The sequence below is a fragment of the Arachis hypogaea genome, chromosome 13 (assembly GCF_003086295.3).
Source record: "Arachis hypogaea cultivar Tifrunner chromosome 13, arahy.Tifrunner.gnm2.J5K5, whole genome shotgun sequence".
Lineage (NCBI taxonomy): Eukaryota > Viridiplantae > Streptophyta > Magnoliopsida > Fabales > Fabaceae > Arachis > Arachis hypogaea.
The window spans coordinates 103,323,663-103,331,568 of record NC_092048.1 but is presented as its reverse complement, the minus strand read 5'-3'; the positions used below and the strand labels follow the sequence as shown (position 1 = coordinate 103,331,568).

General features: G+C 38.4%; 1 non-coding gene across 1 annotated transcript; it reads right to left on the bottom strand.

Annotated features, from left to right (window-relative positions):
- Nucleotides 1-6,228: 6,228 nt before the first annotated feature.
- Nucleotides 6,229-6,336, bottom strand: LOC112738468 (small nucleolar RNA R71). The gene has a single exon (XR_003169428.1). It is a non-coding gene; the product is annotated as a small nucleolar RNA R71 (small nucleolar RNA).
- Nucleotides 6,337-7,906: the final 1,570 nt, after the last annotated feature.

Sequence of the window (7,906 nt, the reverse complement as noted above, 5' to 3'; positions counted from 1 at the left end):
CCCTACTCACAAGCCTCATTCCACCATTCACCTCCATATGATCCCAATTCATATCCACCATACCAACCACCATATGAACCATACTTAGAGCCACTACCATTCCAACACCGACAATCCCAAGAACTACCATTTCCTTATACACCACCTCAAGACTTTCAAATATGAACCACCTTCCAACTACAATACCCCTCCCTCAAACAATGAACCATCTCTTCCACCACCACCATCATTGGACCAATCTCTCCAACCCCTAATGCAAGAACAACAAGAACTTCTAACTCATTGCCAAAAGCAAGGGGAAGTCATGGCTAGCTTAACCGAAGTGATGAGCCAGTTGGCCTTATTGTGCACAACTATCCAAGACACCCTCATTGTTAAATATGGAGGATTAATTGAGGAGCTGATGAGCGGATAATATATACGCTTTTTGACATTGTTTTTAGTATGTTTTTAGTATAATCTAGTTACTTTTAGGGATGTTTTTATTAGTTTTTATGTTAAATTCACATTTCTGGACTTTATTATGAGTTTGTGTGTTTTTCTGTGATTTCAGGTATTTTCTGGCTGAAATTGAGGGACTTGAGCAAAAATCAGATTCAGAGGTTGAAGAAGGACTACTGATGCTGTTGGATTCTGACCTCCCTGCACTCAAAATGGATTTTCTGGAGCTACAGAACTCAAAATGGCACGCTTCCAATTGCGTTGGAACGTAGACATCCAGGGCTTTCCAGAAATATATAATAGTCCATACTTTGCCCAAGTTTAGATGACGCAAACTGGCGTTCAACGCCAGCTCTCTGCCCAATTCTGGCGTCCAGCGCCAGAAACAAGCTGCAAAGTGGAGTTCAACGCCCAAACTGGCACAAAAGCTGGCGTTCAACTCCAAGAAGGACCTCTACACGTGCAACACTCAAGCTCAGCACAAGCACACACCAAGTTGGCCCCGGAAGTGGATTTATGCATCAATTACTTACTTCTGTAAACCCTAGTAGCTAGTTTATTATAAATAGGACCTTTTACTATTGTATTAGACATCTTTGGTCTCAGTTTTTATCCATTGTTCATCTTAGGAGACTATTGATCACGTTTTGGGGGCTGGCCTCTCGGCCATGCCTGGACCTTTCACTTATGTATTTTCAACGGTAGAGTTTCTACACTCCATAGATTAAGGTGTGGAGCTTTGCTGTTCCTCAAAGATTAATGCAAAGTACTACTGTTTTCTATTTACTTCAACTTATTCCACTTCTAAGATATTCATTCGCACTTCAACCTGAATGTGATGAACGTGACAATCATCATCATTCCCCATGAACGCGTGCCTGACAACCACTCCCGTTCTACCTCCGATTGAACGAATATCTCTTAGATTACTAATACAGGGGACCGAGTCCGAGATATTGGGATCTTCGTGGTATAAGCTAGATTGATGGCGGCATTCATGAGAATCCAGAAAGTCTAAACCTTGTCTGTGGTATTCCGAGTAGGATTCTGGGATTGAATGACTGTGACGAGCTTCAAACTCGCGATTGCTGGGCGTAGTGACAGACGCAAAAGTATAGTAAATCCTATTCCAGCATGATCGAGAACCGACAGATGAATAGTCGTGCCGTGACAGGGTGCGTTGACCATATTCATTGAGAGGATAGGATGTAACCATTGACAAGGGTGATGCCTCCAGATGATTAGCCGTGCCGTGACAGGGCATTTGGATCATTTTCCCGAGAGAAGACCGAAAGTAGCCATTGACAATGGTGATGCATTACATAAAGCCAGCCATGGAAAGGAGTAAGACTGACTGGATGAAGATAGCAGGAAAGCAGAGGTTCAGAGGAACGAAAGCATCTCTATTCGCTTATCTGAAATTCTCACCAATGATTTACATATGTATTTCTATCACTATTTTATTAATTATTTTCGAAAACCCCATTACTATTTTGTATCTGCCTGACTGAGATTTACAAGGTGACCATAGCTTGCTTCATACCAACAATCTCCATGGGATTCGACCCTTACTCACGTAAGGTATTACTTGGACAACCCAGTGCACTTGCTGGTTAGTTGTGCGAAGTTGTGAACCATGGTATTGGCATCATGATTTTGGCGCCATTACCAGGGAAAGAAAGAGCGATGAATTTTACATAATCAAAGTGTAATCACAATTTCTGCGCACCAAGTTTTTGGCGCCGTTGCTGGGGATTGTTCGAGTTTGGACAACTGACGGTTCATCTTGTTGCTCAGATTGAGTAACTTTCTTTTCGTTTTCTTTCCAAAAGGTTTTCAAAAATTTTTTCAAAATTCTTTCAAAATCTTCTCCTTTGTTTTCGAAAAAAAAAATTTTAAAATAAATGTTTTCAAAAATATATTCTTCTTCAGAATTTTTAAGAATGAATTCTAGTGTTTCATGATGATTTGTTTAATCCTGGCTGGCTGTAAGCCATGTCTAATTTTTTGGACTGGGGTTTCAACTTACCATCACAAATGAAGAGATTCTCACATACTTAGTTGCTCTATACATGAAAAGTATCAATACATACTAAAGCTTGGCTGGCTATTAAGCCATGCCTAACCCTTTGATTGGAGCTTTAGACTAAAGAGCATAAGATTCCTGGAATTCATATTAAAAATTTTGGAATCCTTATTTTTATTTTTTATAATAATTTTCAAAAAAAAATACAAAAAAAAATTAGAAAATCATAAAAATCAAAAATATTTTTTGTGTTTCTTGTTTGAGTCTTGAGTCATGTTATAAGTTTGGTGTCAATTGCATGTGCATCTTGCATTTTTCGAAAAAATCATGCATTCATAGTGTTCTTCATGATCTTCAAGTTGTTCTTGGTAAGTCTTCTTGTTTGATCTTTGCATTTTCATGTTTTGTGTCTTTTCTCGTTTTTCATATGCATTCTTGAATTCTTAGTGTCTAAGCATTAAAGAATTCTAAGTTTGGTGTCCTGCATGTTTTCTTTGCATTAAAAATTTTTCAAAAATATGTTCTTGATGTTCATAATGATCTTCATAGTGTTCTTGGTGTTCATCTTGACATTCATAGCATTCTTGCATGCATCACATGTTTTGATCTAAAATTCTCATGCATTGCATCACTTTCATGTTTTCCTCTCTCATCATAAAAAATTCAAAAATCAAAAAAATATCTTTCCCTTTTTCTCTCATCAAATTCGAAAATTGAGTTGACTTTTTCAAAAATTTTTAAAAATCAAGTTGTTTCTTATGAGTCAAATCAAATTTTCAATTTGAAAATCTTATCTTTTTCAAAATCTTTTTCAAAAATCAAATCTTTTCATTTTTCTTAGTTATTTTCGAAAATTTTAAAAATATATTTCAAAAATCTTTTTCTTATTTTTGTATCAAATTTTCGAAAATAACAATAACAATTAATGTTTTGATTCAAAAATTTCAAGTTTGTTACTTCCTTGTTAAAAAAGATTCAAACTTTAAGTTCTAGAATCATATCTTGTGATTTCTTGTGAATCAAGTCATTAATTGTGATTTTAAAAATCAAATCTTTTTCAAAACTAATTTAAATCATATCTTTTCAAAAATATCTTCTTATCTTATCTTTTTCAAAAATTTGATTTCAAAATATCTTTTCTAACTTCCTAACTTCTTATCTTTTCAAAAAATTTGTTTCAACTAACTTTTTGTTTGTTTCTTACCTTTTTCAAAACCACCTAACTAACTCTCTCTCTCAAATTTTCGAAAATATCTTCTCTCTTTTTCAAAAATTTCTTTTTAATTAACTAATTATTTTATTTTTTTTATTTGAACTTTCGAAAAAACTATTAACCTTTTTCAAAAACTATTTTCGAAAATCACTAACCCTTTTTTCAAAATAATTTTCGAAAATTCTTCTCCCTTATCTCTTTCAATTTATTTATTCATCTACTAACACTTCATCTCACCCAAATTCGAACCCCCTCTTCCATCTGTGTTCGAATTTCTTCTTCTTCTTTTCTTCTACTCACACAGGGACCTCTATACTGTGGTAAAAGGACCCCTATTATTATTATTTTTCTGTTCTCTCTTTTTCATATGAGCAGGAGCAAGGACAAGAATATTCTTGTTAAAGCAGATCCAGAACCTGAAAGGACTCTGAAGAGAAAACTAAGAGAAGCTAAAATACAATAATCCAGAGATAATCTTTCAGAAATTTTCGAACATGAAGAGGAGATGGCAGCCGAAAATAATAACAATGCAAGGAGAATGCTTGGTGACTTTACTGCACCTAATTCCAATTTACATGGAAGAAGCATCTCCATTTCTGCCATTGGAGCAAACAACTTTGAGCTGAAACCTCAGCTAGTTTCTCTGATGCAACAGAACTGCAAGTTTCATGGACTTCCATCTGAAGATCCTTTTCAGTTCTTAACTGAATTCTTGCAGATATGTGATACTGTTAAGACTAATGGAGTAAATCCTGAAGTCTACAGGCTCATGTTTTTCCCTTTTGCTGTAAGAGTGGTGGACGAAATTGTGATCACATTAATGTAGTACTCTTTGTTATTGTATGGAATTATTATTATGGCTCTTTACTATGTGTGGACACAACTCCGTTCAACTAACCAGCAAGTATACTGGGTCGTCCAAGTAATAAACCTTACGTGAGTAAGGGTCGATCCCACAGAGATTGTTGGCTTGAAGCAAGCTATGGTCACCTTGTAAATCTCAGTTTGGCGGATTTAAACATGATACTTTATTAGATTAAAATAAACAATAAAAGGGATAGAGATACTTATGTAGATTCATTGGCAGGGATTTCAGATAAGCGAATGGAGATGCTTTTCGTTCCTCTGAACCTCTGCTTTCCTGCTATCTTCATCCAATCAGTCTTACTCCTTTCCATGGCTGGCTGTATGCAAGGGCATCACCGTTGTCAGTGGCTACATCCCCTCCTCTCAGTGAATCATATGCTCACGCACCCTGTCACGGCACGGCTATTCATCTGTCGGTTCTCGATCATGCTGGAATAGGATTCATCCTCCTTTTGCGTCTGTCACTAATGCCCAACAATCGCGAGTTTGAAGCTCGTCACAGTCATTCAATCATTGAATCCTACTCAGAATACCACAGACAAGGTTTAGACCTTCTGGATTCTCTTGAATGCAGCCATCATTCTAGCGTACGCCACGAAGATTCTGGTTAGGAGATCTAAGAGATACTCATTCTAGCTTAATTCATGTAGAACAGAAGTGTTTGTCAGGTACGCGTTCATAAGGGGGAAGGATGATGAGCGTCACACATAATCATCACCTTCATCACGTTCTTGGGTGCGAATGGATATCTTAGAAGCGAAATAAGAAGAATTGAATAGAAAACAGTAGTACTTGCATTAATCTTTGAGGAACAGCAGAGCTCCACACCTTAATCTATGGAGTGTAGAAACTCTACCGTATGAAAATACATAAGTGAAGGTCCAGGCATGGCCGAGATGGCCAGCCCCTCTGATCTAAGAACCAGGCGTCCAAAGATGCCTAATACAATAGTAATAGGTCCTATTTATAATAAACTAGTCACTAGGGTTTACATGAGTAAGTAATTGATGCATAAATACACTTCTTGGGGCCACTTGGTGTGTGTTTGGGCTGAGCCTGAGTGTAGCACGTGCAGAGGCCATTTGTGGAGTTGAACGCCAGTTTCTGTGCCAGTTTGGGCGTTCAACTCTGGTTCTGGATCCTTTTCTGGCGCTGGACTCCAGATTTGGGCAGAAGGCTGGCGTTGAACGCCAGTTTACGTCGTCAATTCTTAGCCAAAGTATGGACTATTATACATTGCTGGAAAGCCCTGGATGTCTACTTTCCAACGCAATTGGAAGCGCGCCATTTCGAGTTCTGTAGCTCCAGAAAATCGACTTTGAGTGCAGGGAGGTCAGAATCCAACAGCATCAGCAGTCCTTTTTCAACCTCTGAATCTGATTTCTGCTCAAGTCCCTCAATTTCAGCCAGAAAATACCTGAAATCACAGAAAAACACACAAACTCATAGTAAAGTCCAGAAATGTGAATTTAACACAAAATCTATTAAAAACATCCCTAAAAGTAACTAGATCCTACTAAAAACATACTAAAAACAATGTCAAAAAGCGTATAAATTATCCGCTCATCAAAGAGACAGAGCTAGAGTGTGGTTGGACTCTCAACCCAGAGATAGCCTGAACTCTTGGGATAAGCTGGTCACGGCTTTCTTAGCCAAGTTCTTTCCTCCTCAAAAGCTGAGCAAGCTTAGAGTGGATGTTCAAACCTTCAAACAGAAAGAAGGTGAATCCCTCTATGAAGCTTGGGAAAGTTACAAACAGTTGACCAAAAAGTGTCCTTCTGACATGCTTTCAGAATGGACCATCCTAGATATATTCTATGATGGTTTATCTGAGCTATCAAAGATGTCATTGGATACTTCTGCAGGTGGATCCATTCACCTAAAGAAAACGCCTGCAGAAGCTCAAGAACTCATTGACATGGTTGCTAATAACCAGTTCATGTACACTTCTGAGAGGAATCCTGTGAGTAATGGGACGCCTATGAAGAAGGGAGTTCTTGAAATTGATACTCTGAATGCCATATTGGCTCAGAACAAAATATTGACTCAGCAAGTCAATATGATTTCTCAGAGTCTGAATGGAATGCAAGCTGCATCCAACAGTACTCAAGAGGCTTCTTATACAGAAGAAGCTTATGATCCTGAAAACCCTGCAATAGCAGAGGTGAATTACTTAGGTGAACCTTATGGAAACACCTATAATCCATCATGGAGAAATCATCCAAATTTCTCATGGAAGGATCAAAAGCCTCAACAAGGCTTTAATAATGGTGGAAGAAACAGGTTTAGCAATAGCAAGCCTTTTCCATCATCCACTCAGCAACAGACAGAGAATTCTGAGCAGAATCCATCTAGCTTAGCAAATTTAGTCTCTGATCTATCTAAGGCCACTGTAAGTTTCATGAATGAAACAAGGTCTTCCATTAGAAATTTGGAAGCACAAGTGGGCCAGCTGAGTAAAAAGATCACTGAAATCCCTCCTAGTACTCTCCCAAGCAATACAGAAGAGAATCCAAAAGGAGAGTGCAAGGCCATTGACATAAGCACCATGGCCAAACCTGTAAGGGAAGGAGAGGACGTGAATCCCAAGGAGGAGGACCTCCTGGGACGCCCAGTGATCAATAAGGAGTTTCCCTCTGAGGAACCAAAGGACTCTGAGGCTCATCCAGAGACCATAGAGATCCCATTGAACCTCCTTATGCCATTCATGAGCTCTGATGAGTATTCCTCTTCTGAAGAGAATGAGGATGTTACTGAAGAGCAAGCTGCCAAGTTCCTTGGTGCAATCATGAAGCTGAATGCCAAATTATTTGATATTGAGACTTGGGAAGATGAACCTCCCTTGTTCACCAATGAACTAAGTAATCAGGATCAACTGACACTGCCTCAGAAGAGACAGGATCCTGGAAAGTTCATAATACCTTGTACCATAGGCACCATGATCTTTAATGCTCTGTGTGATCTTGGTTCAGGGATAAACCTCATGCCTCTCTCTGTAATAGAGAAACTGGGAATCTATGGGGTGCAAGCTGCTAAAATCTCATTAGAGATGGCAGATAATTCAAGAAAACAGGCTTATGGACAAGTAGAGGACGTGTTAGTAAAGGTTGAAGGCCTTTACATCCCTACTGATTTCATAGTCTTAGATACTGGAAAGGAAGAGGATGAATCCATCATCCTAGGAAGACCTTTCCTAGCCACAGCAAGAGCTGTGATTGATGTGGACAGAGGAGAATTGATCCTTCAAGTAAATGAGGACAACCTTGTGTTTACAACTCAAGGATCTCTCTCTGCATCCATGGAGAGGAAGCAAAAAAAGCTTCTCTCAAAGCAGAGTCAAACAAAGCCCCCACAGTCAA